At 40.4% G+C, this 24,511-nt stretch overlaps 1 long non-coding RNA gene across 1 annotated transcript in view; it reads right to left on the bottom strand.

Annotated features, from left to right (window-relative positions):
* Positions 1-9,558: 9,558 nt before the first annotated feature.
* The window catches only part of LOC140205528 (uncharacterized), a 72,516-nt gene continuing 57,563 nt past the window's right edge, over positions 9,559-24,511 (bottom strand). Inside the window, exons 2-3 of the long non-coding RNA XR_011887876.1 lie at positions 14,711-14,757; positions 9,559-9,881 (exon numbers count right to left, since the gene is read on the bottom strand). This is a non-coding gene — a long non-coding RNA (uncharacterized lncRNA). The remainder of the gene's footprint in view (positions 9,882-14,710; positions 14,758-24,511) is intronic.

The raw sequence follows: 24,511 nt of genomic DNA, 5'->3' as shown, positions 1-24,511 counted from the left end.
ATGCAGCTCTGGGGGATTACAGTGTTGCAGAGCAGATTCCATCTGTGGTTTGACTGTTACAAAGAGCTTGGGTGTAGCAGATTTATAGCAATAGTGAAATGGAGTTCTTAGAACGAGGTGCAGTTCATTACACAGTGGTGCTCATGTTTTTTATTTTCTGTAATATACTGTATATACACACACACTCCATTTCTGCTACCTGCTTCATTACTGAGACTACTAATTCAGTCACTTCCACCCCTTTAAGTTGTCCATATTAATCACAATTTAACAATCTGTACAGTTCTTCACTTGATTTGAACAAAATCTTTTTGAACTCGAGCTTTGGTATGTATAAAATACCTGGAAAGCTTTTAATTGTTACTTCGTAATATTAGACCCAGTGGGCTGATGTGAGACCTCCCTTTAGAAGTTATTGTATTTCTTCAAACTTAATATTTCTCCAAGCACAGTCCAAATGAATCAATGAGTAATCAGTCAAGAAAATGGAAGGTCACCATTTTGTTGTGTGTTTTTTGAGCCCAATTGAATTGCCTTTAGATGACTCTTCTCAGATAACGGCCTGTGATAGCTTGGTATGGATTTTTCCAAACATAACCCTTTTCCTAATCACCACCTAATGTTCTCACTGCATCGCCAGCTGTGCATTCGAGAAAATTGAGGAATAAACTTACTAAAGCTCTGAACAATTTTGGAGGCTTGCTGGAATTAATAAGTGGCTGTGTGAAAATTAGTTTGCTGAAATTGTGATAAAATCCTACATATGCACTCAGCAGCCACTTTATTAGCTACTTCCTGTCCCTAATAAAATGGCCACTGTGTGTTCGTGGTCTTCTGCTGCTGGGGCCCATCCACATGTTGTGCGTTCAGAGATGCTCCTCTGCACACCACTGTTGTAACACATGGTTACTTGTGTTACTGTTACCTTCCTGTCAGCTTGAACCAGTCTGGCCATTCTGACCTCTCTCAATAACAAGGCATTTTCACCAACAGAACTGCTTCTAACTGGATTTTTTTTTGCACCATTCTCTGTAAACTCTAGTGACCGCTGTGGTCAAAGTCACTTCAGCCACGTTTCTTCCCCATTCTGACATTTTGTCTGAACAGCTGAACCCCTTGACCATGTCTGCTTATTTTTATACTTGAGTTGCTGCCACATGATTGTCTGTTTAGATATTTGCATGAAAAGAGTAGGCATACAGGTGTACTTAATAAAGTGGCCCTTGAGGGTATCTTTACTGGAACAACTAAAGCATTTGATCTATTTTCGTCCCAGTCATTTTCAGTCATGAAGAAAAACAACGAAATGCTCACCAATAACTGTTAGTTAAAACTCAGCTCCTCGTTGCTCTTGAGACAGTCTTCATTTCAGGATTCTCTTATTCTCGAGAATGCCCTGAGCTGAGGAAAGGTCCCCAGTACTTTATGCGAAGTATTGGGTCTCAGGAACTCTAGATCACTGAAGCTTGGATTTGCATGTGTACACTTCTAACTAGGTTCTTCAGTGCTGGAGTTGATGTGTGTGCTCTAAACCATGACGAAGTGCATCCTAATCTTGGAGACATTTTTGGACCCACTTCTCCCTTGGCACAAATCAGCTGCATCCTTCCTACGGCCGTACTGCAGAACCTCGTAGGCAACAAGACTCAAATTTCCAGCCTTGCGAAATCTCTGAATCAGTACATGTGAAGGGGTTCCAGATGTGCAGATGTCGGAAACTGACACAGTTGAAGAGTGACCTCCAGTGACTTGCAAACCATCATGTCACTCTTTTGCTATTCATCCCCAAGGGAGAACCAGAGTTAGAGGAAGGTTTTGGCTCAGTTTCAAGGTGATACATTCTATTCATTTTCTAATGACAGGTTTAAATGAGCTGAACATTGCAGCAAAATAATTTACGGAAATTTGCTGCAGTGTAATCAAACTCCTCCTCCCACCACACACCAGCCTTGGTGGGGATGCATGTGCAACCATTTATTGTTCTCTCAGAGTTCTGCTCATGCTGAGTGAATGGATTTAAATTATCTAAAAAAAAGTCTATGCGAAGATTGGGATATGACTGGAGCTTCTGATTAAAAATAAAACAACAGAATTCAAATAGGTTTATTTGTTAGACCATAGAACACACTAGCACAGTACAGGCCCCTCAGCCAGCCTTTTAAACTCCATCTCGCCCTTCCCTCTTACATTGCCATCCATACTTCTATCTTCCATGTGCCCATCTGAGAGTTTCTTAAATTCTCCTAATGTATCTGCCTCTACCACCACCCTTCTCCCCATATCATTTTGTACACTTCTATCAAGCCACCTTTCATCCTCCTTCACTCCAAAGAGAAAAAGCACTGTCTTACTCAATCTATCTTTGTAATGTATGGATCTATTACTTTGGAGCAAAGACCACTCCCCCCAGCACTACGTATTGATCTGTTGTCTATGCGTATGCGTTGTTCACTCTCTCATTCTCGTTGCAATGTGCATCCAACCAGTTAAAGCCATCTCCAGTATCTGTGTTTTTATGCAATATATATGTCATTGTGCACACACAGACACAAGCTGGTTATGAGTAATGAGTGTCAGAATATATCAAGAACTGTACCGACAGTGACAGGATGAAACAGCAAGGGGTTAAACAGCACAAGGGAGCCAAAGGACATGGGAGTAACAGTGAAAGATGTGTTGAGTTTAAAGTGAAAATAACATGGCATTGGCTTCAGTTGGGGAAAGTTGACAAATTTGATGGTGCTAATGAAGGCTGGGAATCATATGTCAAGAGGATTGAACTGCATTGTAATGTAAACAACATGTAGGAGCAAAGGAAAGGTCCTACACTTCTTAGCTTAATGGGCCCAGGAACATATAGTCTCTTATGCAATTTAGTAATCTGTAAAGCCAGCAAGTTAAGCGTTCGATGAAACTGTTACAATTTTACAAAATCACGTGAACCCTAAACCACTTGGAATAGCTGAGAAATTTAGATTTTACAAAAGGAACCTGTCAAACGATGAAAGCATTTCTGAATACATTGCAGAACTGTGCAAACTTTCCTAGCAGTGTGACTTTAGAGATGGATTTTCTGATGCATTAGGGACAGGCTTGTATGTGGCATGCACAGTCAAAGCACTCAAAAAGGCTACTGTCCGAAAGAGACCTAACTTTAGAACAGGCATTGACCATTGCAATATTGTTAGAGACTGCAGCAAAGGGTGCAGCAGAACAACAGAAAAGGACATAAGAATGTGAAATGCACAAAATGTCCCTGAATAATGCAAAAAGCCAAAAATGTTACCAATGTGACACATCCTCCCATGATGCAACTGACTATTGGTTCAGTGAAAAAGGTCAGCAGAAAGTGTCACAGACAAGGTTACATAGAGAGTGTGCAAAGCAGGCAAAAAGCACAACCAAGTGAAAAATCTCAAACGCAAAACTGAGCAAATGCATAAAGTTACTGAACGTAAAACAGAATCAGACAACATGGAGTCTGACAAAGGTGAACTGTCATGCCTAGAATTGCATAGTATTACTGAGCAGATCGCAATATAAAATGGATCGCAATAGATGTGTTTGGTGTAAAACTGAAAATGGAGCCGGATACTTGGTCAGTTTTGTCTATAATTCCAGAGGCTGACTACAACAGACTGTTTCTAAACACTTAAACAGGCAATAACCTGTCTCTCAAAGGCAAACTGAAAGTAAATGTGATGTATGGAGGGCAAACACAACAGCTAGAGCTTTATGTATTGAAAAGTGGAGAGCCTGCAATTTTTGGACATGAATGATTGAGAAAAATCCAACTGGATGGCACTCAGTCAAAGCTCCCAATGTGGCATTAACAGGCAAAGGCACTCCAAATGGTTGCATTAACCAGAGACTGTCACAGCTGCTTAATGCTAATGAGAAATTATTTGAGAAAGGAATAGATAAACAGATCGAAGACTTGGGCAAAAGTTGTTCAGGATGTCAAAAAGTTCAAAATGCACCCGCACAGGTTACACCCATGGGAGTGGCCATTTTCAACATGGAAAAGGGTACATATTGCCTTTGCTAGGCCATTCATGGACTCCATGTTCTTGATTGCTCTGGATGTTCATTCAAAGTGGCCGGAGGTTATACTGATGAAGTCAACCTCCTCAGCAAAGACTGTCTCCACTCTGAGGGCTATCTTCAACAGAAATAGCTTAACAGAACAAATTGTGAGTGAAAACCAACCACAATATAGGTCGGAAGAATTCCAACAGTTCATGAAGAAAAATGGCATCAGACATTTCAAGTCAGCTCCTCACCATCGAGCAGCAAATGAGTTAGCTGAAAGGCTTAGCCAAACCTCCAAGAAGCCCATTAAAGCGATGGACAAAGAGGACATTTCCTTAAAGCTCAAGATGGACAACTTCCTTTTTGTGTATCAAAACTCTGCTCATGCGATGACAAATCAAACACCTGTAATTCTGCTCATGAACAGGAATCTGAGGTCTTGCATAGACCTCCTGAAACCAGATTTATGAAGGGAATAAACAGTTCAGCCAGTGGCCAAGTGAAGCAGCAAGGAACTTCAAGATTAGACAGGATGGAGATCAGACATTGAAATGTCATGTGGACCAGATACTGGATGCTCAACCGAAGAGCACACCCGAGATAATCGCATCCAGCAAGACAACACATTACAGTCACCGGATTTACCTCTCAGTGATAATCATGTCACTGACTACTACATGATGCTGGAGACCAAGAATGTTGTCTTAGACGAGACATCTGCCAAACCTAATGCCACTTCACAGGTCCAAAGGAACTATCCTGAAAGAAACAGAGCACCACCCAAAAGACTGAATCATTAGAACTGTGAAGTTAGATATGGACTGTAATTGTGAAAGCATGCTTACTTGGAATATGGGTCTATGAAAGGGAAATGGAATGTTTTGTACATCTACAGTTTTATGTTGCATTAATCTAAGGGGGAGTGAGTGTCATGTATGAATCTATTTCTTTTAGAGCAATAACACCCGTCCCTTAGCACTACGCATTGATCTGTTGTCTACACATTCACATTGTTCTCTGTCTCTTTCTTGTTGCAATGTGAATACACCTGTTTAAGCCATCTTCCGTGTACGTGCTCTTATTTAATTGATATGTAGTTGTGCATAGACACAACAACCTTCATAAGACATGTCCTCTAGTCCAGGTAGCATCCTGGGCAAATCTCCTCTGCACCCTTTTTAAAGCTTCTACATCCTTCCTGTAGTGAAGTTCGATTGGGATTTAATTTTTCTCAACATATTTAAATGTTACTATTGAACTGGACCTAAGTTTGAAAATGTGTATCAAAATCCTAGGTTAGAATTGGAGTTGTCCACCAATTCTGAGGATAGGATATTGAGCAGCTGAACTTTATATATTTCTGTATTTCAGTAACAATGGATGTAATTGTAGTCATCTAAAGCTTAGGGAATGCTGCTGGGCATCAACAGCACCAGCAAATGATCCAACGAAGGGACCTAGATATTGATGGGTGAAGGAAGGGGACTAGATACTGACAGATGAACAAAAGGGGCTAGATATTGACAGAACAGTTGATGCATTGACAGGATATTTCCCCCCAGGGTGTAAATGTCTCATACCAGAGTATATCCATTCAAATTAAGAGTGGGCAAGCTCATAGGAGATGTGTGTGGCAACTTCTTTTTTACACAGTGCATGGTGGGTGGCTGGAATGTGCTGACAGAGGCAGTGAAGGAGGCAGATATGATAGAGGCACTTAAGAGGCTCTTAGACAGACACATAGGTGTGCAGGAAATGGAGAGACATGGACAAGAGCTCAAATTAAATCTGACATCATGTTTTGCTTGTATTATGCAGTTCTGCAATGTTGTGATGTGTGGTTCAAACTCCAGATTATTTGAAGCCAAATTATATATACACACACAGTGCAATTATCTCTCTCTCTCTCTCTCTCTCTCTCTCTGTCTCTCTCTCTCTCACACACACACACACACACACACACACACACACACACACGCACACACACATATGCACACATTGATGCATTGAAAGAACCTGAAAATGTTTTTATACAGTTCCAGAGAAAGATTCTAGACATTGGTAACACCAAGGAATATACCTAAGCATGAAGAATTTCAGAGAATCACCATAGACACTAGAGGGATTGAGAAATGGCCCAGAGCAGTGCTTATTTGATCTAACCATTATATACACACATACACATATATATCTATATCTATCTATATATATATATATATATATAAACACACACATACACAATGTAATTCACAGATTTTTCTCTTTTTTTGTTATCATGTATTGCATGGTACTGCTGCCATTAGAACAATACATTTCATGACATATGCCTATGATACTAAACTTGATTCTGATTCTGGTCATAGAGAATACATAACTGGAGAATTATGCCATGGTGACACCAATAGATGAGTTCAGGGCCTTTGAAACACACTGAAGAGGAATTCCCAAAATTATTAACTCTGAGAATGAGCCCAAGAATTGGGAATGTTGGGGAAATGATCCTGATAATTAGAATAACTGGGAATTGGGGATAGAATGGGAATTATCCTAAGCATTAGAATTATTAGGAATTTAGAACATTGGGAATGTGATACTGAGAATTAGAATTACGAAGAATTGGAACATCGGGGGAATAAACCCAAGGAATAGAATGACTGAAAATTGGAGACACTTGGTATATGATCAGAATCAGGATTAGAATCAGGTTTATTCTCACTGACATTATGTCTTTGAAGTTTGTGCTATTGTGACAGCTGTAGAGTGCAATACATAAAATTTACTATAAATTACAACAAATAAATAAATGAATAATGCAAAAGGAGAGCAAAAATAGTGAGGTAGTGTTCATGGTTTCAAGGACCATTCAGAAATCTGATGTCAGAGAGGAAGAAGCTGCCCCTAATACACTGACTGTACATCTTTGGGCTCCTGTGCCTCCTCCTTGTTGGTAAGAGAGAGAAGCGGGCATATCCTTCATGGTGGATGTTGCCTTCCTGAGGTGTTGCCTATGAAGTTATCCTTGATGGTGGGGAGTCTGGTGCCAATGATAGAGACAACCGAGTTTACAAACCTCTGCAGCCTTTTCTGATCTTCAGGATTTGAATGATTAGACCTCAGGGGTGCTGAGGGAAGGTCCTGATTGCCTGCAACGCTAATGGATAACTCCAGAGATTTTGAAATTCTGGGAAATAGTTTTGTGAATGTGTAATACTAAGGAAGAGTCCTGACTCTGGAAGGAATGATGAATATCTCTTTCTTTGGTTGATATTTTTATTTGTTTTAGCCTTTTCATCTTCTTGTCACTCTTTTTGTTTTCAGTTCCCATTGTTTCCCTTCCCAAGCAGTTGTTTTTTTCTCTCAATTGCTTTTAGCTCTGCTTTTATTTCTACTTTGTGCTCTTTCTTTTTCCCAGACATAATTTTTTCTTAAACTCATTGGGCTGAAACACAATAATGACCTACCAATGGTTAAGCAGGGAATAGTCAATTAACTGCAGTGAACTCAGCAGTGCATTCCAGCTGTGCCCACAGTCGGGTATATGCTGAGGTTCACATGGACTATTAGGTTCAAGATTGTTCTGTGAGTTCCAGAGGGGAGGAGGTAGGCACACTCTGCATCTGGTCCTCCGTATCATGACAATCAGGACTGGTATATCACGTGGCCACAAACATTTGAAAAGAGCCACTTATTTCTCTTTCTGGTTAAAAATCGATGTTATTTGTTTATTTTGATTTTTTTCTCTTATTTCATGGTATAATATTATTTTAATGAATTAAGAAGTTGTTTTATGTGTGTTTTATATGTGCAGAGGGTTGAGTGTATGCCTTCAGGCTCCTGTATCTCCTCGTTGATGGCAGTAATGAGAAGAGGGCATGTCCTGAACGGTAAGGGTCCTTACCGTTCAGGACTTGCGAGCCCCCTGAGCTGAACCAGGAAAGAACACATAAAAATTTTTTCCATTTACAATCATCATTACATTTGCAGATCCATGCTCTAAGCACATTTTACTAACCCATGAGGCTCTTTGCATAACAGTAAGTATGGTTAACCTTTCCTTTCCATTTTTTTTCAAATGTTGATTTTTACAGTTTAGCTGCAGTGCAGTTACTGTAAGATCATAATGTTCACTCACTCATTTTTGGACATTGACCAGCAGAGAATCCATGATCATTGCTCTCCTGGGAACACCTTTGACCAGATTTTTATTCAGAATAGCCTCCAAAATGCTACGCTGCAAAGATCTCATTAGCGACAAGGTATTCAGTTAAATGTAAGTTTAACCCTATCCGGTACACTCATTTTAGGGAGGTAATACTGTATCCACCTACTTTTCAAGGAATAGCCTACTTTCCTGTCTTGCCTTTACAGTGAGGTTTAACTGCCAATACCCACTGCTTGAGTGGTGGGTCCTCCCTCCCTACCAAGGAGGAGTTTCTTCAGCTAATGAAGTATAATGGATTCCAGTTAATTGGCCCATTAGTTAGTTGGGTTGGTCATTTATTTCAGACAATTCTTAAAGAACAAAAATTAATTGCAAAAATAGCTGGGATATAATTTGTTTATTTGGGACACCATGCCACTTAATTGGGACAGGAGACATTTGACAAACAGTCTCTAACTAACATCGGTCATGTGAACTTATGTGACAGTTTTTAAGTAGCTTCAGGTGTGTATTTTTGAGTTTAGAAAAAAAAGCAGTGATTTTTGTCATTGATAGATGGCAAGAAATAAGTAGTAAGAGAATTTAGAATTGTTCTGCTCACTGCATTTTCAAGCATTCAGGCTTGGAGATGCCAAAAGCAGCTGGGAGTGAAAAACAAAATGATTTCACTACTTCAACAAGTTAGGACTACAAAGAATTTTAAAGTTTTATTTCATTTACAGTCAATCAAAAGAACATGGCAGTGTGTTGCGTTGACAGTGAAACCTTTTTGCGGGAGAATTTATAAAGTGGAAAAGCCAGTGCGTTGGGACAATTCTCATTCTCTTGAACTCGGAAGTCTGGCTCCATTGGTACGAGTAATCGTCACAAACTGGGTTGCAGTGGATAAGCATGTGTTTTTTTGAGTCTTATCATGCCCTTGACTCTCCATGAAGTGTCACAGAATTGCCTTCTTGGCCATGGGATCTCACTATTGACCTTATCCACCCAGACTACCAGAGCTGACTTCACGTGCTAGGACAGGCATGACCCTATTTCACCAGAATATGAGACTCGCCAGCTATCCTCACCATGTTTAGCACCCCGGACAATGCAACGTTGCTGCTGTCAGATGCAAACGGCTACTTGGAGCCATGGGTGAGAACGGTGGGGACCAAAGGTGAGTGAGCTGCTCCAGAAAGATTTTGATGAATGACGTTTGCTACTTGATTGTGCGTATGTAAGTAATCAGATTGAGTTAAACTGCTGCAGGACCCTGAAATGCATTGGATCATTTCTGATGTTTCTTGGCACTTTCTGCATTTATTGTCTTGAATTTGTTGGTCTTTTATTATATGGTTCAAATGGTTCAGTCTATTATCAGAGAACATATACAGTATATATTTATTCTTCACAAACATCCATGAAAAACAGGAGAATGAATGACAGAAAAAGACGTCAGAACCTCAAAGCCTCCTCTCCCTATCCCCTGTGCAAGCAGCAGAAAAGCATCAACACATCAACCTCCCCCCATCACCCTCTGTCGTCCACAGGGCCACATCCCAGGGACACCATCTTCCAAGCCGTGCTCAGGGAATGACACAAAATGGCCAGCTGGTGAGGTCCAGGCACACAAACTCATCAGCCATGAAAAACACAGTTTTTGAATGCCGTTGCAGATCAGGAACCTCGATAGAACACCCACTACCTTGAAAAGGAAAAGAAAAGATACATTATGTAATTATGTATTTCATATAATTTTGTTGATTTCATGTGTTAACCACCTAGTTCTGCATTGCCACAAGGAGCCCCTCTGTTTCAGGGAAGTGATCTCCAACTTTGAGCCAGGCACTCAATACTTCCTTGTCAATACCTAGTCCGTTCAGACCGTGAGAATGTCTTCCATGGTGGGTCATGCTCTTCTATTGGTTAATTTGTTCTTCTGTAATGATAACTTCTTCATTTTTCTGAGTTGTGCTTTCATTTAAATTTAGGGGTGTATACATCCTATCAGAATTGCATATGCTCACGCAGAGCGCTGAATCCTATTTTTGTTGATGAAAATACATCTCAGAAGTTTTATCTGATGGTTGTATAAATGTTTTATGTCTGTTATTCCTCTTCCTCCTTCTGTCCCAGGTAGCGTTAATCTAAGTACGTTCCATTGTACCCAGTGTTTTCTAAAATTCGACATTTCAGATTATTTTTCTTTGTAAGTTTTCCAGATTAGTTTTGGATCAAAATATTATGCCAAAAGAATATGTTAATACAGGTAAAGTGAACGTGTTTATTAACTTGGCTATATTTTTACTATTGACTTCTGTTTGACACATTTTCATTGAAGTAAATTCCGTAGAAATTGTATTTTCTGTGATCTATTTTCACTACAGGAACCCCGATACTGATATGTTTCATATTCATCTGTCAATTGTATTGTATCCTGCTGCTCTGTTTTGTATTCTACAAGCTCTATTGCACCTTTCTTTATGTTTAATGTTCAACGTTCATGTTTATATCACTGGAAAACAGTTTAACTATTTGAATTAATTACTTTAGTTTTGCATGAACGTGGTGTTTAGTATTGTGACTTTCTAGAGATTTATATAGATATTGCTGTGCAGGCCTAATCATTTAATGTTTCTACATAGTTCTTTAATCTTCATTACATTGGTTCACTTTACCAATCATAAACAAATGTTCTGTCTTTTTAGCTCCTAAGTTTTCCACTAATTTGTCTCTTCTTTATGTCTACTTAATGTAAACACATGCAACGTGTTAATTGGTGGATACAAGCTATGTCAGCTTTTATCACAGATGAAGTATAGTTTATTATCAGAGTCCATACATGTTGCCACATCCAACTCTGAGCTTCTTTTGCTGTGGGAATACTTAACAAATCTATAGAACAGTGACTGTAAAGTGTAAACATCAGGAACTGTTAACCGTAAACAAACTTTGCAAATGCAAATATAAATAAATAGCAATAAATAACAAGCATGAAAGCATAAATAACAGAGACCATAAATGAGTATAGCTATCCCCTTTTATTCTAGAGCCTGATGGTTGAGGGCCAGTAACTGTTCTTAAACCTGGTGGTGCGAGCCCTGAGGCACTTGTATCTTTTACCTGATGGCAGCAGTGAGAAAAGAGAATGGCCTGGGTGGTGAGGATCTTTAATGATTGATGCTGCTTTTCTACAGCAACGTTTCATGTAGATGTGCTCAATGGTTGGGAGGGCTTTACCTGTGATGTACTGGGGTCGAATCCACTAACTTTGGTAGGTATTTCTGCTCAAAGGCACAGGTGCACCCATACCAGGCCACAATGCAGCCAGTCAGCACACTTTCCACTACACATCTATAGAAGTTTGCCCAAGATTTTGTTGACATGCCAAATTTCTGCAGACTTCGAGGGAAGTAGAGACGCTGTTGTGCCTTCTTCGCAATAATATTTGTATGATAGATCCAGGACAAGTTATCTGAGATAGTGATACCCAGGAATTTAAAGTTAATGACCCTCTCCACCTCTGATCCTCCAATGATTACTGGCTTGTGGACCTCTGGTTTCCCTCTCCTGAAGCTTACTTTCAGTTCCTTTGCCTTATTGACATTGAGTGAGAGGTTGCTGTTATTACACAACTCAGCCAAGTTTTCAATCTCCCTCCTATATGCTGATTCATCACCCCTTTTGATACAGCTCACAAAAGTGGGGTCGCCAACAAACTTGTAATGGTGTTGGAGCTGTACATAGCCACACTGTGATTGGTGTAAAGCGAGTAGAGCAGGGGACTAAGTCCACATTGTACAGTGCTCCTGTGCTGGTGGAGGTTGTGGAGGAGATGTTTTTGCCAATCTGAAATGACTGGTGTTTACAAGTGAGGAAATCCAGGATCCAATTGCGTAAGAGGGTATTCAGGCCCAGATCTTGGAGTTTACTGAGTAGTTTTGAAGGGATGATGGTGTTAAATGTGATGGGATGTCACCAAGGCTGAAGCATCATTAGGCTGGTTATCTCCTTGGTGAGAAGTAGACGTTATCTGTCCAACAAATTTTCTGCAAGCTTCTTCTTATGCAATGGGACTAATGGCTCATAGGGAGAATTACAACGCATGGGCTGCTCCTAGTACACCCTCAGGTGCATTGGTTGTTAACAAAAATCATGTACTTCAAGAATTCAGGAATCAAGTTTATTTATCACATGTACATTGAAGCATACAGTGAAATGTGTCATTTGTGTTAACAACCTCATGGAGTTAAGATGGCGCCAAATGGATTCCTCTTTGAGCTCATCTTCAAAAAGCAGCTTAAATTCCTCTTTCTAACATCTCTTTTTTCCCTTTTCAAGGTGGTTGTGGTTCTATTGAGGTCCTGATCTGCAACAGCTCTCAAACTGTGTTTTCTTTTTTATGGTGGTTAAGTTCCCATTCCTGGAGCTCCGACATTCTCCAGGCACGGCTCGGCAGGTGGCGCCTCCGGGGTGCGGCCCTGTGGGCGATTAATTCCAGTACAGTGTTGCTGACTGAGGCATCACGGGAGATGGAACATCAGAAATTTTCTGCGGCAGATGTATGGAAAAGTGGTGTGGCAGACTGTAATATCGTAACAGCAACTGTCAGTCACCCCATTTGCTGTGAAAATGGGCGATATCTCTCTAAAACAACAGGAATTCTGCAGTTGCTGGAAATTCAAGCAACACACATCAAAGTTGCTGGTGAATGCAACAGGCCAGGCAGCATCTCTAAGAAGAGGCACTGTCGACGTTTCAGGCGAAGGGTCTCGGCCTGAAATGTCGACTGTGCCTCTTCCTAGAAATGCTGCCTGGCCTGCTGCGTTCACCAGCAACTTTGATGATATCTCTCTGTCTTGTTGGTGAGAGAGACAGCTTATACATATTGAAATGTCTGGTAAACAGCAGCTTTGTTGACTGCAGATCATGGTCTCCGGGTTCTTTGTTGTTGCTTGGTGGGTGGTAGGCAATGACGCATTTTGCTGAAACAGGCAGGATGTTTCAGGACAGGAGAGGTTCCGGAGGATTGGAGGGCTTCAGATGTTGTTCCCTTATTCAAGAAAGGGAGTAGAGATAGCCTAGGAAATTATAAAACAGTGAGTCTTATTTCAGTGGTTAGTAAGTTGATGGAAAAGATCCTGAGAGGCAGGATTTATGAACATTTGGAGAGGCATACTATGATTAGGAATAGTCAGCATGGCTTTGTGAATGGCAGGTCGTGCCTTACGAGCCTGTTTGAATTCTTTTGAGGATGTGACTAAACACATTGATGAAGGTAGAGCTGTAGATGTAGTGTATATGGATTTTAGCAAGGCATTTGATAAGGTACCCCATACAAGGCTTATTGAGAAAGTAAGGAAGCAAGGGATCCAAGGGGACCTTGCTTTGTGGATCCAGAATTGGCTTGCCCACAGAAGGCAAAGAGTGGTTGTAGGCGGGTCATATTCTGCATGGAGGTCGGTGACCAGTGGTGTGCCTCAGGGATCTGTTCTGGGACCCTTTCTCTTCATAATTTTTATAAATGACCTAGATAAGGAAGTGGAGAGATGGGTTAGTAAATTTGCTGAAGACATAAAGATCGGGGGTGTTGTTGATAGTGAGGAGGGCTGTCAGAGACTACAGCGGGATATCAATAGGATGCAAAACTGGGCTGAGAAGTGACAGATGGATTTCAACCCAGATAAGTGTGAGGTGTTTCATTTTGGTGGGTCAAATATGATGACAGAATATAGTATTAATGGTAAGACTCTTGGCAGTGTGGATCATCAGAGGGATCTTGGGGTCCGAGTCCATAGGTCACTGAAAGCAGCTGTGCAGGTTGATTCTGTGGTTAAGAAAGCATACAGTGCATTGGCCTTCATCAACCATAGCACTGAGTTTAAGAGCCGAGAGGTATTGTTACAGCTATATAGGACCCTGCTCAGACACCACTTGGAGTACCGTGCTTAGTACTGGTCACCTCACTACAGGAAAGATGCGGAAGCCATAGAAAGGGTGCAGAGGAGATTTACAAGGATGTTTCCTGGGTTGGGGAGCGTGTCTTTTGAGAATAAGTTGAGTGAACTCAGCCTTTTCTCCTTGGAGCAGCAGAGGATGAGAGGTGACCTGTTGGAGGTATATAAGATGATGAGAGACACTGATCGTGTGGATAGTCAGAGGCGTTTTCCCAGGGCTGAAATGGCTAACATGACAGGACACAGTTTTAAGGTGCTGGGGAGTAGGTACAGAGGGGATGTCAGGGGTAAGTTTTTTTTTACGCAGAGAGTCGTGAGTGCATGGAATGGGCTGCCGGTGACGGTGGTGGAGGTGGATATGATAGGGTCTTTTAAGGGACTCCTGGAGAGGTACATGGAGCATCGAAAAATAGAGGGCTGTGGGTAACACTAGGTAATTTCTAAAGTAAGAACATGTTCGGCACAGCATTGTGGGCTGAACGGCCTGTATTGTGCTGAGGGTTTTCTATGTTTCTATGTAGTTACTTTGATGCTTGCTGCTGCTTGTGCTTGGGAGGGGGTTTTGTGGTTCTAATACCTTTCTGTCATTCATTCTTTTGAGCTTCTTCTGTTTTTCATGGATCTCTGCGAAGACAAGTAATTCAGGTTTTATACTGTATGCATCTCTGTTAATAAACAGAACCATTTGAATAAACCAACCCAAGAATGTGTTGAGGATAGCCCACAGGTGACACTATACATTCTGGCACCAACATAGCATGCTCACAATGCTCAGCAGGACAACAAAGAATACAGCAAGCAATACACAAAAGCAGTAATAACCAAGCCCCGTTCCTCCCTCCCACTTACCAACATACTCAGTCCTTCAACCACAGGACAGGCCTCCAGCCGTTCACTGTATGTTTCAATGTACATGTGACAAATACATTTGAATCTTGTATCTTGTTTAGTTCATCCAGAAATGGTCATGTATAACTGAATGACCAAACCCCCAAAATAACTCATTTTTATTCTATTCTAAACTGTGATATATTCCAACAGCACACACAAAATGGCAGTGGAACTCAGCAGGTCAGGCAGCACCTATGAAGTGGAATAAATAGCCAATGTTTTGCACCAAAACCCTTCATCAGGAATGAAAAGTAAAGAGGAATATCCCAAGAAAATGTCTTGACTTTTAGCCAGACTATGCTTTGATTGAGTCTGCTGCCAAAATCTTATCTCACATTTACAATAAAAATACTGCAGATAAGTAAGAAAGATAATTGACCAGAATTTCTGATGCAGGATAAAATATACTTGTGTTCTGTTGCTCACGGGAGGGATAAGATGCCAGGAGAATTCTGTCATTATTACAGGACAAACTGTCTTTCCTCTCAAGTAGTCTCCTTCTCTGAAAATAAAGGTTTCCATGATTATAACAATGTTACCTAATTCTTTCAAATGACTCCAATCAATCCCAGCCTTGACAAAAATAATAATTAAGTGACTTTACAAATACTTAAGATATGAAGAAAATGAGAAAAATAAAGAAACTAAGAAAATGTTCCTTTTCTTCTAACAAAAAACAATATCAAAAATTGGTCAGTTTGAGTTATTTACCATTTGAGAGGGAACAGACTGTTGTAGGGTCTCAGCCTGAAATGCCACAAATGCTGCCTGACCTGCTGAATTCCTCTAGCATTTTGTGTGTGTTACTTTATATTTCCTGCATCTTCAGAATCTCTTATGTTGATAACAGACAGATGAACATAACCAGAGCAAATCTGATGCAAAAAAAAAACAGAAAGCAACTATGTCAGGTTTTACTGTGCAGTTAATCTAATGCTATATAAAATCCAAGGAACTCAGTGGGCAGGGGAGAATCTGTGGAAGCAAAAAGATAGAGAACAATTTGGTTCAAGACCCTGCATCAGAGCTGAGGGTGTACAGCACAGTAAACCTCTTTAAAGAGGTGAGATGGAGGGCAAGAAGGAAGTCAGGAACTGATGGGTGTAAGCTGGGTCCAGGTGAGGATGGTTGATAAGCAGATGGGTAGGGGAAACATGGAAATAAGGTAAGAGGCTGGAGGTGATTGCTGGAGACAACAGAGGGCTGAAGATAATGGAAACAAGTAAGAGGACCAAGATAAAAGAGGGATGGCTGGCAGGTGGGAACAGTAGCAGGAGGGAATATGGGACCCAATAGGTAGGGTGTGGGGTAACAGGTAGGTGGAAGCAGATGAGGGAGGGGTATGAAACTGGGTATTAGAGGGCTGCTGGGGTAGAAGGAAGTGGAGTTGGGATCAGAAGAAAATGAATGCAACAGAAGGGGTACATGATACCAGTAAAAGGAGAATGCAATGTTCATGCAATCTTGTTGGAGGCCACCCTGACAGAAAATGTGGAGATGCACCTTTGGGTTACACCTGCCCTCAACCTGACAGCTGAGGAGGGGCAGGCTGATTTGAGGATGGTGTGGGTTTTCATTCATTCAGTAGACTGTCAGGACAGAGAGGGACAAAGAGAATCAAAAAGGATCTTGCTGCACAGACTCGGTGTTTTATTCTTGTTTAACACCAAGATTACAACATCAATTGCTATAATCACCTACTTACTTTAATGTTTGGAATATGGTGGTTGTCTGTCGTGTCCGATGATGACAGGAGACCAGTGTGGGAGAGGTTTAAAGTGGAAAAACCTTGCACTAGGGCAGTTCTATTCTCTCAACCTCAGAAGTCCAGGTCCAGTGGTACGAATAAGCGTCACGCTGGAGTCTTCTTTGTTTGCTTTGGATGATAATTACATATTTTTGTGCCTTGCCATGCCCTTTGCTCACCACGGAGCGTTGCAGAACTGCCTTCCTGGCCATTGGATCTCACTGTGGATCTCATCTGCTCAATCCGCAGAAGCTGACTTTGCATGCCAGGACAGGCACATCCCTATCCTACCTGGGTGAGAGGCCCACTGGCTACCCTCACCTGGTTTAGCCCACCCATGAAGCTGTGAACCGGGGTGTGGCCTCTGTCGCATGCAGAAAGATACGTGGAACCACAGATGAGAGCTGAGCTTCTGGTGAGTGAGCTGCCCCAGAGTGGACACAAGTCCTTTCACCAGAGGTGGTACCCCTCCCTGGACACCACACATACCCCACATTTGGAATATTGTCAGGTAAATTTACAGAATTATATATTTAAAATAGCAGCCCATCCCAACTGGCAGAAATCCTTACAGTATTTTATACTGGTGTCTGTTCCAAAAGCTAGATATCCAAAATAGACACCTTTTGTTATAGCATTGAGGTGTGGCTCCATGGATCTACACACTGAGATACATCTTGCATCAAATAAAAGGGCCATTGAGGTTATGTTTATTGCCTTCTGCTGCAGCAGCCCATCCACTTCAAAGTTCGACACGTTGTGCATTCAGAGATTCTTTTCCTCACAGCCCTGTTGTAACGCATGGTTATTTAAGTTGCTGTCACCTTCTTGTCAGCTTGAACCACTCTGGCCAGTCTCCTCTGACTTCTCTCATTAACTAAGTGTTTCCACCCAGAGAACTGCTGCATATTGGATGGGCTTTGTTTTTTGTGCCATTCTCTGTAAACTCTAGAGAGTGTTGTGCATGAAAATCACAGGAGATCAGCAGTTTCTGAGATACTTAAACCACATTATCTGACACCAACAATCATTCCACGGTTAAAGTCACTTAGATTCCATTTCTCCCTCATTCTAATCTTTGATCTAAACAACAACTAAACAAATTTCACGACACATGCCAGAGAAAATAAACCTGATTCTGATTCCGATTCCATGTCCGCAAGCTTTTATGTATTGAGTTGCTGCCACATGATTAGTTGATTAGATATTTGCACTAAATTAGCAGGTGTACAGGTGCACCTATAAAATAGTCACTGAGTGCAGAAGATTCTAGATCAGGCTTATTTTCTTACTGAGCACATCAAGTATGGTCATAGGCATATTGAGATTATTAGTTATCCTAACTAATAATTGGGATCGTGTTGTATCTGGAGAGATTGCGCTTACTACACTAATTGTGGGAGTCTGATTTCTGTCCTCAAAGTCTTTTAGACCATCCATGTGAATTACTTTGTCCAAAGGTGTTCTTGTCGGTTACAGTGTGGTTTCACTGTAATTATGTAATTCACTGGAACCATTTGTCAGCTCAAAATATTGAAGTAAATTATGTCTTTGTAGCTATTGAAAATGTAATGAATTACTTGCTGTTTCCTTTGTACTTAAGACTTTAAAAATTGAATGCACTTTATGTTTGGGGAGATTCTACTGAGAGAGGCTCGAAGGGAGTGCTTGCTTGTCATGATGGACAGCACATTTTTAATCTACCAGCTCGTCTCCAGTGACTCATTCACAATCACAACCATAATCCCCTAGAGTAAAGTCTAAGTGACCATTACATTGGTTGTACAAACAGTCCTGCCTGCAATATTTCTTCCATGTATTAAAGCTCCAGGCAGGGATACTAAAAGACCATCTTTTAATATGTGGATGACATCACTGTTGTCGGTAAAGACTCAAATGGAAATGAGGAGGCATACTGGATTGAGATGGATCAGCTAGTTGAGTCATGTCACAGCAAAACTCTGGACTCAGCATCAGCAAAACCAAGCAATTGATTGTGGTTGTCAAGGAGTCAAAGTCAAAAGAAAATGCATTTGTCTTCTTTGAGTGGTCAACTGTGAAAAGTGTAAGAACTTTCAAGTTCCTAGGCCACCATCTCAGAGGATTTATCCAGTGCTTAAGACATTGAAAAATCTCAAGGAAGGCACAGCAGTATTAGGAGTTTGAGGACCTTTGTCACCTATTTGTCAGCAATGATGCTTGCAGATTTCTAGAGATGTATGGTGGAGAGTCTTCAGGCTAGTTCCACCAAAGTCCAGTATGGAGCCTCCAATGCATGGAATCACGAGGGGCTAGAGGGAGTTAGGGCCTCTACTAGCCCCATCACAGGAACACCTTCCTCGCCATGAAAGACACCTTCAAGAGGCAGTGCCTTGAGAAGGACCCTCACCATTTGCTACATGTCCCACCATCATTATTAATATCTGGTAGGTGACACAAGGAGTGAAGACTCACAGTCAGTGACTCGCCTCCAGAATCAGATTTCTGAATGGTCCATGAAACAATGAATACCATACTATCTCATTATTCCTTTTCTCTGTAATCATTTTGTAACTTATAGCAATTTTACATCTTTGCACAGTTTTGTTGCCAGAAAAAACAAATATTGCATCAAATTAGAGAGTGATAATAATTATAATTATTCAAATTCTGATGTGCCAGTTCAGCAGGACAAGGAATCCTGCTTTAAATTTAACTCATGTATCACTGCACCAATTGCAGGTACCAGTTTTGCCACTTAAACATACCTCCACCGTAAGGGAACTGTAATATCCAAAGATACAAAGTACATTTATTATCAAAGTATGTATGCAGTATACAACCCTGAGATTTGTCTTCCCACAGACAACCATGAAAAAAAGTAAAACCATGGAACCCATTCAAAGAAAAACGTCAAACCCCCAATGCGCAAAAAAAAAAGAACAAATCACGCGAATGGTAAAAACTAAGCGACAAAACACAGAATATAAAACATCAATGCACAAAGCTAACAAAAAAGCCCAGGAATGTTCTGTTGAGTTCAAATTCAGTGCTGTGCTGACTGCAGAACGGTCTGCCTCAATCAAAATCACAGAAAATAACAACATAATGAAGCAACGTAAAAACAACATAATGGAAACCAGAAGCACCTCAGAATATGAACTGCAGAGTCCCGTCCAGTCATCAATGACCCCAATATCTACCTCATGTTTTCATGGCTCCACTCTTAGTAGCAGGTAGTTTATGAAATTTCTGTAATGGTAGTTTGTTGGAAAGGAATGTAGGATATATCAGTGATATTGTATTCAAATTTAAATATTAGCTTTATTTGCCACATGTTCATTGAAGCACACAATGAAATCTGCCTTTTGTGTCAAAACAAATCAGCAAGATTTATGTTGAGCAGCCCGCAAGTGTTGCCACGCTTCTGGCACCAACTCATTAACTCTAACCATAGGTCTTTGGAAAAAAGGACGAAACTGGAGAGACTGGAAGAGTTGTACATGATCACAGGGAGATTGTAGGAACTCCTTACATGCATCATTGGGAAGTGAATCCCGATGCTATCGCTGCACTGTAAAGCATTGCACTAACAGCTACGTTACCATGCCATCCCGAACTGTATCATAGTCATTTAAAACATTGTTGTGTACATACAGAGTTAAATTTTCTTTACGTTCAAGCTGAACTAAGGTTAATTTGTTCCATCAAAGGCCAAACTAACCTCTCATTAGCTTGTTAGACTCTCACCTCAGCAAGATGCAGGGCTAATGAGAACCACAATAAAGCTTCTCACCTTGACAACTATTGAATTCTGTTTTTTCATCTGGTCTTCAACATTGTGTGCTTTGATCCTACTAGATGTGCTCTGAATACAATCTGTGTCCCAGTTAGTGTGGTCATGATTCAACTGTTCTATCACTACTTTCCTGAGATATCAGTCACAGAATCTATATAATCAAATTTATCAATAATTGCAGTATCGGTAACCAGAGTATAGTGGGTGGTCTCGGTATCAATGTACTGTATATTTTAATTGGTGGAGTTGGCATATTGTTACTTTGATGCTAAATTTGTCATTTCAATTCATTTCCCTCTTTTATGTATTCTCATTCCTGCTGAATGTATGTAACTAGGCGTTTAACATTGTAACAACATGACATAGCTAGCACATAGTTACAAAGCAGCACAAGTCCAGCTCAATCAACTGACCATGCCGTGCTCTTGAGTTCATTCCCTCTTTGGGCAGGATTGCAGTTTCAAAGATCAAAGTTTAAAGTTCCAAGTATATTTATTATCAAAGTGCAAATGTGTCAGAGCAAGATTGCTATACTAAAAGGACATCAGGGAATGCTGTATATACCCCACCATTCAATTATAACGCTTCAGCTTGATGACTTCACCATTCTCTGCAAAAAAAAACTACCGCTCAGTATTTTAAGCACAGTGGAGGTGGAGTATGCTCTATAACTAACTCATCGCGGTGTACAAATATACTTCTCCGACCTGGATTGCGCAGTGGCTAAATGTCATCCATTTTTTCTGCCGAGGGTGTTTTCAGCCACCATTCAAGCAGGTCAGCTTGAGGGAGTCTCTAAACAACTACCATTTACATATCACCTGTGCAACTGGAAGAGCCAACACACTTGACCGCTATTAAAATACCATCAAGAAAGCATAACGTGCCGTCCTACGGCCGCACTTTGGAACGTCCAATCATCCAGCTGTACTTCTATTCCCAGCATATAGCAGAGGCTGAAGACCGCAGTACCAATGGTGAGAACCAAGGAGGTATGATCAAGGGACGTGGAAGAGCATTTGAGTATGTAGTATTCAGGGGTTTACCTGAATGAATACACACAGTTGCCACTGATTTCATCAAAACCTATGTGGACGACTGCGTGCCTTTGAGAACGTACCCAAGCCAAAACTCTTCGGAGGTAGAGTTCATGGGTTGGTTCACTCTCCATTCAGCAGCCTGATGACAGATGGAAAGAAGAGTTAAGTGTGTGTCTTCAGGCTCCTGTACCTCCTCTCTGATTGTAGTGATAAGAGAGCATGTCCTGGATGACAAAGGTCCTTAGTGATGGATACCACCTTTTTGAGACATCACCTTTTGAAGATGTCTTTGATGCTAAGGGAGCTACTGCTCATGATGGAGCTGGCTGAGTTTACAACCCTTTGCAACTTTTTCCGATCCTGTGATTTGGCCCCTCCATACCAGGCTGTGATGCAAACAGTGTTGTACCAGCTCTCTGTAGAAAGAATCTCCGATGTCATAACAAATTGCCTCAAACTCCAACTGAAATATAGCCACTAACTTGCCTTCTTCATAATTGCAGCAATATTTTTTATTTGTTTTATTTTATTTAGAGATACAGTAGGGAACAGTCCCTTCCAGCACATAGAGCAGTGCCGATTAGCAACCCACCTATTTAACACTAGCCTAATCACAGGACAATTTACAATGACCAATTAACCTACTAACCAAAATGTCTTTGGACTGTGGGAGGTAACCGGAGCACCAGGAGTAAACCGTTATAGTCACAGGCAGAACATACAAACTCCTGACAGAATTGAACCTGGTGTAAAGTGTTGCCCCATCATTAATATTACTGATAGACTCCATAATTGGAATACTTTTGAAATATTTTAGTGACTACTGTTGTTAATTTAAATATATTTGTGATCAACGCTCTATAATTGTATTGCTTACTTCATTGTCTATTTGTTCCATTCAACTACTTAAATGGATTAAGTTCATGCATCTTGTCAGGTACCAAATTCAGCTGCTCATATGTGTCAAGGATCAAGGATCAGGTTTATTCGCCACATATATTTACATATATTCAGAAGTTGCTGTTGTGTGTTGTTTAGGGCGTGACATGCAACAAAAATTATTTGACAAAATTATTATTTAAAGAATATAGGATGATATAAAATAAGGTTAGAGCTTAAGGTATGGGTTTTGAATAAAATGTGCTTAAGTACATAAATAACAGCATTTATTTACAATGTAAACAGTGTTATAGTAAGTGGTTTAAAGTGTTTACTGTGCAATGGATAATGGTAGTGGATAGAAGGGGTGGGGTGTAACTAGAATAGTTGATCAGATTAACTTCCTTGGGGAATAAATTTATAAGATGGCTTGAAACTTTGGTGTTAATAACTCAATAATGCTTTCCACGAAGAAACTTCTAGAAAATGGAGTTTGCTGGGTGGGTAGTGTCTGCAATGAGTTTTTCAGCCCATTTCTTTCTCTTGGACACGTAGCAATTCTGTGATGATGGTAGACTGCTCTACTCTATTATTTCTTCACTGAATAATGGTAACCAAGCGCATAAACCTGTCTCCTGCTGACATGATAATGATGCCAGGATTCCCAGTCACACATCAGCCAGGATTCACATCACACAAAATCTCAAAACATTCCTACTCCTGGTCAGCTACCATCCTGGGCAATATTTCAGTTCACACAACAAACACTGTCTCCAGCCATTAACACTCGAAGCCGCAGTCACAGACACATTTAAAGTTAGCAATATAAGTTGTTCAACCGATTGTTAGATTCCATTATTCAGTTAGTTCTTTTTTAGCCTCCAAGAAGACTTCCAAGAATCTTGGATTCCTTATACCTCTCCCACTTGGGCAGTTTCTGATAATGTTGCCCAGAATGAGCTGGAGGATCAAAGATTAACTTTACTTGCCATATACGTTGACACGTATTAGGAATTTGCTGTGTTGCATTGGTGCACCATGCAATACAAAAGACAACATTCAACATTATACAGAAAGAAGAATTATATAAGAATAAAGTCAGAAGTACAGATATGAAATAAAATGTGCATAAATGCCAGCATGTGGTTATAATGTAAACAGCATTTTAACAAGTGGTTTGAAGTGATTACAGTGTAGTAACTGAGGTGATAGATGATTAAAACAATATTTTAAACATCTGCAACACTGAGACCAAATCCACCTATAAGTTTGCAACAACAAACATCTACTACAGGAACTCATAGGGCAAAGTAGCAGCTGTCAGAGGAAAGAGCCTGATGCAGGGTTTTGACTCAAAATGTTGACAACTCTTTTCCTCCCACAGATGCTCTTTGACCTCCTGAGTTCCTCCAGCAGACTGTTTGATGCTCCGGATTCTAGCATTTGCAACCTTTTGTCATCTCAAGAATTTGTAACCTTAAGTTACTCATGAGTTAATATCTCACATTAAAGCTCTCAGCAGCTGTTGCACTGCTATTTCTAAAATCTTGGTGTTATCAGTATGTTGGCAAAGTTTCTCATGTTTATAATCACCAAAGCTACTTATTACATCCATTCTTGAAAACTCAAGGTTTTAATCCTATCAGACCTGCTTGATGAATTTAATGACTTTTCTCCTGTGTCACTTGTTTTGAAAGCTTTTTCCCCTATCTAACTTCTTGTGATATTGTTCACTTCAAGAATATAAGGTCTTAAATGTCATTCTGTCAAAAGTGGTCTGAACTACAAAGGATTACTTTAAAGAGCATGGATAAAGCTAATTTGAATATGTTAATAATTAATAATATTTTGTTGTATTAATTTACCACTAAATTGTATTTTCAATCCACCATCCCCCACCCCCAACATAACTTGAACCAGCGTGGATAACTTCACACATCAATTCTGAATGATTTCACAACTATTGGACTCACTTTCAAGGTTTCTCAGTTTTTTTTATTTGTACAGTTTGTCTTCTTTACACATTGGTTGTTGGTCTGTCTT

Source organism: Mobula birostris, chromosome 1 (assembly GCF_030028105.1).
Source record: "Mobula birostris isolate sMobBir1 chromosome 1, sMobBir1.hap1, whole genome shotgun sequence".
NCBI lineage: Eukaryota > Metazoa > Chordata > Chondrichthyes > Myliobatiformes > Myliobatidae > Mobula > Mobula birostris.
This window is presented reverse-complemented; position numbering and strand designations above follow the sequence as displayed.